The following is an 8,002-nucleotide window of genomic DNA, read 5'->3' as shown; positions in this document are numbered from 1 at the left end:
AAAAATAAGACTGAAGGGAAATGTTCACCAATGCCCTGAGAGAATTGTAGACTAAAGCTCTGATCTGCAACTGAGTGTGTAGAGATGAACCCTGGAGACATAGGACTATGGAATTCCAATGCCTGGAGGGCTCTGCAGAGCCACTTACCTGGCTGCAGAGTAAGATCTGTGCCAAGAGACCCAGCTCCAGCTTGTACCCTCTGAGTGTGCAGGTAGCACCATCCTGGGTGTTCAGGTGTTTGATCTGGAGCTCTGGGAGACTTAATTGCTGATTTAAATCACCCACCTGCTTCATCTTTCCCATTCAATGTCTTTGTCCCGTTCTAAAAAGTGGCAGAAGTGCCTCTTAGCTGGTAAAAGAGAATCTCAGCAGTTTCAGAGAGTACTCCTCAGCCCAGGATCAGGTACACAAGTTGCTGCTGCATGTTCAGACATCCTTACCAGAATGGACTTGTCTGCCTGACTAATCTGATCTTTGAGTAGAGAAGAAACTGCCCTTCCCCTTAATTTTTTCAAGTAACTTCTCTGAAAATGGTTGGCTCTTGAATGTGTTTGTGGTTTGGCCTCTAAGTCCCTTTCTAGGAAAATGAGAAGCTTTTGCAAACCAGATGATTACAGGACAATGCAAAACAAGCCCCAAACCTATGTTTGTTGTCTTGTTATGTGACTTATGTGCGGAAGCTATACAGAAAACTGCCTGGGGACACTTTATTTTAGTTTTGGACATTTATTTTCTCATGTACAAAAACCATTGGCTTTCTATTTTTAAAAATTATAACTGGAATATCTCAACCCTGTAACTTACTTAGGGAATGTATTTGAAATTATATGAAGTCTGTACTGCTGAGACGAAGGTATGAGACCAGTATCAATCTCTGTATTGCTTTCTGAGGCAGTGTTACATGAATTTTAGCACATTAGGTATTCATTTTATTCACTGAGGGATCAGAAATACACACAGTGTTGGAAATGCAGCCATACCATAAAATTATCTCTTTTTAAGACATGAAGTTATATCTAATGAAGCCTTATCAAGACCAGCACTTACAGTTGTACTCCTTAGTTACTCATTAAACCCATCTTAGAGCCTCGGCATACAGAGGGACATATTTTCTTCCCTTTTCCCATATCTTCACATCTCTTTCTTTCTTACTCCCTTCTCTATTTTTCTTGCACATCAGTTCCTCCATCATCAGTTCAGTGCATTCTCCCAGCCTGAGCGGAAAAATTTAGAAAATCCTGAGGGAGACTTACAGGATGGAGGCAACAGGAAATGAGGATGCGGAAACAGAAAGGAAGCTCTTACTCATGAAGTGGTGTGGCAAGAGGGGAAAAAGATGTGGTGGAGAGAGAAAGAATGCACATGCTTAAAATCCAGCCTGAACTGGGTTCATTCCTCTTCTGCTTCTTCCGAGCTTCTGCCTGGCTGAACTGAGGACTTTGGCCTTTATCCCTAGTTAATGAGCAGGAGAAACACAAACCCCCATGAAGCTAACCTAAACCAAAAAGGATGTGTATAATATGCTTATTTTTGAAGGACATCAAGTAGTAACCTTTGAACTGAAGTTTACTCCAGGAAACAAGACAAGAACTTGAGTTCTGAGAGTGGATTGTGAGAGTAAATATTTTTGCTTTAAATATTTTTTACATTCCAGAAATAGCTGGTGTTTTATATGAACTGGAGATATGCAGCCCATTCTAAATCAGTATAATTTTCCTTTCAAAATGTAGTGTTTATCCCTCTTCTATATCTTTAACAAATATTTAAAATAAGACTTATAACAATTTTCCTGTTGGATGAGTACTGTTCTTTCTTTCACCTCATAATTATTTTACTCAGAATTATTTTGGTTTTCATCACCAGCTACTATGAGTATGCCTGTCTTTTGCTTACTGCTGTAACTGGTGTTAAATGAAAAATGATCTGAACTGGCTTCCAGTAGAAATTAGCTTAGTTACTGATGGCTCTCTAGCAATGGCCAAATGAAACACGGAAAGGTTTGCAGTAGGCGTCTAGGAAGGCTGGGAAGGCTCTGTGGTTAACTGGAGATGAGCTCTGTGGTGTCATGGTTATGTTCCTTGTAATATCTGAAGTAGCTGGCGAAGAGCTTGTTTATGCATTTCTGCACATCAGCCAAAATTACTGCAGAAGCTACAGTTGAGCTTCTGGGGTTTCTTCAAGCCAAATACCATTGAAGATATCGCAGTTGCTGTTTCAAATGCTTCATAAAATCAAGTTGTTGCTGATTATAACCATGAAATTGTTTTCTTTTTTATAGTAAGAAACAAAGTGTCTTTGTTTGTCAGATGTAATCCCTTTTTATAACCCAGTTCTTCCATTGTCTAGACCCTATTATTGATAGCTTCTAATAGTGGAGCAAATTGCCTCTAATTTGGAATTCAGAGTGGACAACCTGTCAGTATTTCTATTTTATCTTTTTAAAAAAAAGTCAGTTTTCTGAGTGTTTGAGTGTGAAATATTTTCTCATACACCATGTTTAATTCTGTTCTGAATTGCTCTTTTCCTCTCCAAACAGTAATGATCACATAAAATGGCAACACAGAAGACCTGTACACCTCTCACCAATCACTGAAGACTTCATGTTTGTGTGGCCATAAGATCAAATTTAATGGGTCTGTGGATATGTCAGTGAAAGAGATTCATAATGTGAGAAGTAAGATACTGTAATTCTTTACTCAGCCCAGCTTTGTGCTCAAACAACTGACCTGATGAGGCACTGAAAGGACTTCTTTCACACACTTGTCCCCCATTGTGTTCTGCAGGGGCCTTCACAGCATTAGAAGTATCTGACACAATTCCTGCTATGTAGCAGTCCTGCTTACACCACGTTGGGTCTAAAGTAGCTGAAATACTGAGTCTCTTATAGTGAAAGAGGCTCTTTATTCATAGACTGTAAAGCCATAAGGGATCCTTAAGATCAAACTAGATGATCTCCTACATAACACAAGCCTTGCATAAATGCCTATTTGAATAAAGCATATCTTTCAGAGAGCTTTTCACTTTTTGCTTGAAAGCCTCAGCTGATGAGGAATCCACCACAACCAGCTTTTGCATGTTCTTTTACTGTTTGCAATTTATAGCCTGAAGTCTATTGCCAGTGTACAGCCTAGATCACACTGCTTCTGTTTCCAATCTGCTCTTTTTTCCTCTGGACTGTGACCAACTCACATTTTTTACTTTTTGTTGTACAGTAGATAGAACAAAATGTAGAGTAGAATAATACCATATGTTTAGAGAAAAAAAATGTTAGTTAAAATATTAACATTCAATTTATCTGTAGTTTTATTAAAATATGCGCTACTAAGTTCCTACTATCAATTTCCAAGATTTACCATGGAATGTTAGTGAGAAATACTTAAGTGTGTATGTGTTACAGATGCAAGAAACCCCCAAGGGCATTTTCAGACAGGCTGGTAGGATTTTGGCTCAGTGACCTCAATGCCTTTGTAAAGGAATGCCTTTGAGAAGTAATGTCAGTCACTTCCCATGGTCCAGTACAACTGGAACAGGTCAACATCAGGTGCAGGTATTTGGGTGTCTCTGAAAGTGGTGGAGCTGGATCAGCATCCAACTGGTCCCAGGCAGAGGATTCTTGTGCCTGAAGTTCCTCCTCACTGTCTGTCCTTGTGTATGAGACAGGCGTCTTCAAGCATTCCCATGCTGTTGGGAAGCTTGCAACCACTCTTCATTAATTTGACGTGATTAATGATGTGATAATGTTAAAAAGGCATTTCAAGCAACAAATACAAAATTAGCAACTACAGTTCCAAGTAGCATAAAAAAATATGAGTCTTTACAAAAAAAAGAAAGAGAGAATTGCTTATATGCTTCCATTAGTTATATGCAGCTCTTACAGCAAACTGTCAGCACGCACCCACAACTTTGCAAAAGTATTTTTGGAAGAGTATTTCCTGTAGGCCAGAATGTGGATTTACATGGTTCACAGTTTTTTCATCAGTTTGCTTACCATGGTATCCTTGAAATAGATATCACTTAGCTCAAACAATGTTTGGTAGGACAGGAATTTAACTTGAAACTGAAAAATAAGATACCAGTAATTCTATTACATATCCCTTAAAAAGCCGATTAATTTATCTGTTCTTCCTCCTCTCTTTTTTACTTAATGCTCAAGAATTTTCTAGGTTAATGATACTTCCAGGCATAAATTCTTCTCCCAAGGCATCTATTTTTTCCACCTCAAACTGGTCCCTGAAACTATGTGGAAATACACCTTGTTATGTGTGGCAAAGAGGAGAAGCAGGGGAGAAGTATCTAGAACTCTGTTTATTTAGGATGGCCATCATGGAGGACTGGAATACCATAAAGTTCTGCCAGTTACTCAGAAGTTATTCTTGACACAAACAGGAGCAAGTTAAAAACAAATAAAACACTTATTTATATAGTTGAAAAAAAAACCCATGAAATGCAGAACATGCAAAAATACTTGAAAGGAAATGAAAGTAGAAAAAAAACCCCAACACTCATATCTGGCAGAGGCTCTGGTTAGCACTGAATGTCCTTTCTCCCTGGACGAGTCATCTCTTAACCTGGTGGGTGCTTTACACTGGTCTTGATTCTAGAGCTTGAGGTTGCTTTCTCAGAAAAATCCCCACCTAGGGGGCCCCTAGGTCTCTTCCCAGCCCCCTTCAGAGTCAAGTCTCCCCTCTCCACCCCCATGTCTGATAGTTGATACAGGCAAGGAAGGATTCACACCCTTGTGCCAGTAAACTGCTGTTTACAGCTTCCTGCTTTGGTGAGTTTAGGATGGAACCTCACTTGTGTAATCATGGGCATGGTTCTCTTTGCCAAAGAAACCGTGCCAATTACTAGCAGTAGGGAGGAAATTGAAAGTTCACATTTTTTCAGTTAAATAGTAATGTCACACATTCACAGAAGTTAGAGTCATAGAATCGTAGAATCATTTAGGTTGGGAAAGACCTCCAAGATCAACAAGTCCAGCCATTAACCCAGCACTGCCAAGTCCACCACAAAACCATGTCCCTAAGTGCCACATCTACGCATTTTGTAAATACCTTCAGGGATGGTGACTCAACCACTTGCTTCAGCAACCTGTTCCAATGCTTGCCAATTCTTTTCAAGGTATTTTTCCTAATATCCAATTTGATCCTCAAATTCAAATTGAGGTCATTGGTGCAAATTGAAGCCATTTCCTCTTGTCCTGTCACTTGTTACTTGGAAGAAGAGTCAACCCCAATCTGGCTACAGCCTCTTTTAAGACAGTTGCAGAAATTGGTAAGGTCATCTATGAGCCTCCTTTTCTCCAGGTTAAACATCCCCAGCTCCCTCAGCCACTTCTCATAAAATGTGCTCCAGACCCTCCATCACTTTAGGCTTGTTGAATTTGTGAAGCAGCATCAGGAACTGATTTTTTCAGTATTTTGGAAATGAAGTGTGAAGATTCCTCCTGTAAATGCTTTCCTTTGGTTTTCCACTCCTCCCAGAATTAAAACAGACCCACACAGTAAGTACAGATCCAATAAAGTGTATAAAGTTGTAAGAGCAGAATTTCTGTTTCTGGGCTTCTAGGTCCCTTGAGACAGGGAAAAAAAATACTTATAGCTATGTAAAGAGTGAAAGTGAGTACTTGCTTTCACTTGCAAAGTGAAGCACTGCTCCTTTAACAGAATCCCCGTGATAGGTAATTATATCACTTGAGTCTTGTCCCAGCAGTTATATTTTGAACTGTGGAGCTTGCCGGGCCAAGTGGGCTTTACTTTGCATGCCAGTCTGTTATTTCACATTGCACCAAAATGAGCATCCCCTTGCCTGTCAACAAGCCACTAAATAAAGTATCTGTTTACTTTCCGAGGCTGCCAAGTTAGGCAGAGCTCTAAATAGAAAAATAACTCTGACAGAGCAAGAGGGGTGAAATTTTATTGGAAAGGTTATCTGCCCGGTAGGTTTTAACAGTGTATTTAGGCTCATGTTTTGCTCGGTGCTTTTAGCCACATTCCAGGCCGATGCTTTGAAACAAATTTTTGGCTTCCAAACCAAAAAAGCAGCAATATAGCGGTTGTTGTGTGCCATCTAGTGTTCCACGTGTGGAGCAGATTGCTGAGCCCGTTCGCCCGTGTTGTACGGGAAGGATGTCCCACCTCCTGCCCCTGTAAGACCATGGCAGTCCTGGGAGGCAGAGCCTGGTGCTGCTGGCTCCAGGGCTGGAAAAGGGATGGAGGAAGGAGAGCCAAGGGAGGGGAGAGCACTGAAATAGCTCCTTCAGATTACAGGAAGATATCACAGGTTAAACATCACCTGCAGCTTGCACTAGGTTATCACAGCCACTAGATCACATCACAGCCACAATGCGCTGGAATACAGCACATCTATGCTGTGACAGTCCCTGAATGGGAAAAAGAGAGATTTGGCTTAAAGCAAATGGGCTGAATGTCCCTGTGCTGCAGCTGGATATAGTGTGAGTCTAATATAGACTCAGATCCTGTTTTGGTACTGCACAGGCTTCACCTCCGGGGCCCCTGCAGGAGACACCATGCTCAGAAAGAGAAGAGCAGTTTAAACACTTCATCTAAACTATTTTGGTTTAGTCTGTAGCTCTTCCAGTATGCCTGTTTTTATTGATTCCAAAATAACTACAGCAAATACCTTGAGATGGGTGTTCTAGTGAGTGACTAATTTTAAAGTGGTGTAAGAAAAGTATGTCTGGAGAGCTGAGAAATTTGGTAGAAAGTCAGCAACTCCAAGGTGGTTTGAACCTTGCCAAGGTTATTATGAAAAGTCTGAAAATTCAGAAAATTGAATCCACTCGGCCCAAGTCTCTGACAACTAATCCATGGAGATTGTTATGTAGCTCTGGCGCTGCTTATGTGAGCTTTGTGGATGACCACAAGGTAAACATTTGAAACCACACATTGTTCTGGGAATTAATGAGGAAGTGAGGTGTTTAGAAAGAGAATATTAAATGGAATTGAAACCATTTGAATTAGAGAAAAAAATACTGCTGGGTGTGGAGAGGGAAGGAAGCAGACCTGAGCAGCAAGTCTAAGTTCCAGCTGGATTTTGACAGGACGCATTTTTGTCAGGACTCTTTGTTCCAGTTTAGGTAAATGTAAGTTATTTTGGAGAGATAATTCTTTACAAACAAAGGTCACTATAAGCAAGTGTAGATAAACCATTTTGAAAGAGATTGAACTGTTAACTAATTTTCTGGGTATTCTATCGTTGTAGGTGAAATTTGGAAGGAATATGTTTTTAGTAGAATGCTTATTATTAGACTGCTTATTCTTCTGAAAAGAAAATTGGTTCAAGAAGAGCACTTGATAGAATCCCTAGGAAGAGTTGAACTGTCTGACATTAAGAGGGTATGATAATCTTATTTTTGGGATTCTTCAGAAACCCAGGGCAATCCACTGTGTGCATGCAGTGAGCCCACTTGATAAAAACAGTAACTCAAAATACTTAAGGTGACGACCACATGTGAGAATGTTGCAGATTTAGACGCTGTCCTCATATGCAGTACAAAGCCCAAAATAGGCAATTTTACACCTTCACAGTGATGTTATCTTTTAATTCAGTTGCTTTTGGCCCCTACAACCTATGCTCTTCCTCTTTTTAATATTAGAATAAACACTTTTTTTTCTCCCAATACTTACTGCTTTCAGTAGTCAAAGCAAAAAGTTAAACAGGCTTTGCAAAAATTGATTGAGAAATCAATGCACTTGAACTAGCCCTAGAGATATCTCTTGTAGACAAATTAATAAGCATGTGGCTCTTTTTACTAACCACTTGTGCATTCTTTGGATTTAAGTCAAAATCCTATCGGAAATTCAGGATTCTTTTTCTCTTAAACATAGCTTCTCTAAATCATGGGCTTGTCTTTGACTTTTTCAATTAGTTTGTTATTGACCAGAATATCTAGTCAGAGACTCACATGCAGCCCGGGTCACCTTTTCTGCTTTCATGATCCTGGGTGAGTCACTGCTTAGTGATGTCTCCCTGGAATTC

The sequence above is a fragment of the Taeniopygia guttata genome, chromosome 2, assembly GCF_048771995.1.
Source record: "Taeniopygia guttata chromosome 2, bTaeGut7.mat, whole genome shotgun sequence".
In the NCBI taxonomy this organism is placed as follows: Eukaryota; Metazoa; Chordata; class Aves; order Passeriformes; family Estrildidae; genus Taeniopygia; species Taeniopygia guttata.
This window is presented reverse-complemented; position numbering follows the sequence as displayed.